Genomic DNA, 814 nt, shown 5'->3' with positions numbered 1-814 from the left:
AACTGTGGAAAATTCTGAAAGAGATGGGAATACCAGACCACTTTACCTGCCTCCTGAGAAATCTGTATGCCAGTCAGGAAGCAACAGTTAGAACTGGACATGGAACAAAGGACTGGTTCCAAATTGGGAAAGAGTACATCAAGGCTATATATTGTCACCTAGCTGATTTAACTTATATGTAGAATACATCATGAGAAATTCTAGGCTGGATGAAGCTCAAGGTGGAATCAAGATTGTTGGGAGAAATATCAATGCAGATGACACCAATCTTATGGCAGAAAGCAAAGAAGAACTAAAGAGCCTCTTGATGCAAATGAAAAAGGAGAGTGAAAAAGTTGGTTTAAAACTCAACATTCAGAAAGCTAAGAATATTGCATCTGGTCCCATCACTTCATGGCAAATAGGTGGGGAAGCAATGGAAACAGTGACAGACTTTATTTTGGGGGGCTCCAAAATCACTGCAGATAGTGACTGTAGCCATGAAATTAAAACATGCTTGCTCCTTGGAAGAAAAGTTGTGACCAACCTAGACAATATATTAAGAAGCAGTGACATTGCTTTGCCAATAAAGGTCCATCTAGTCAAAGCTATGATTTTTCCAGTATTCATGAATGGATGTGAGAGTTGGTGTATAAAGAAAGCTGAGTGCCGAAGAATTGATGCTTTCAAATTGTAGTGTTGGAGAAAACTCTTGAGAGTCCCTTGGACTGAAAGGAGATTCAACCAGTCCATCCTAAAGGAAATCAGTCCTGAATATTCTTTGGAGGGACTGATGCTGAAGCTAAACTCCAATACTTTGACCACCTGATGTGTA

At 39.7% G+C, this 814-nt stretch overlaps 1 protein-coding gene across 1 annotated transcript in view; it reads left to right on the top strand.

Annotated features, from left to right (window-relative positions):
- The window catches only part of LRP1B (low density lipoprotein receptor-related protein 1B), a 1,806,191-nt gene that overhangs the window by 656,263 nt on the left and 1,149,114 nt on the right, over nt 1-814 (top strand). The window lies entirely within an intron of this gene.

This window comes from Bison bison, unplaced genomic scaffold (assembly GCF_000754665.1).
Source record: "Bison bison bison isolate TAMUID 2011002044 unplaced genomic scaffold, Bison_UMD1.0 scf7180017864330, whole genome shotgun sequence".
NCBI lineage: Eukaryota > Metazoa > Chordata > Mammalia > Artiodactyla > Bovidae > Bison > Bison bison.
Note: the sequence above shows the minus strand (reverse complement) of the source record. Positions and strands in the feature narration are given on the sequence as shown.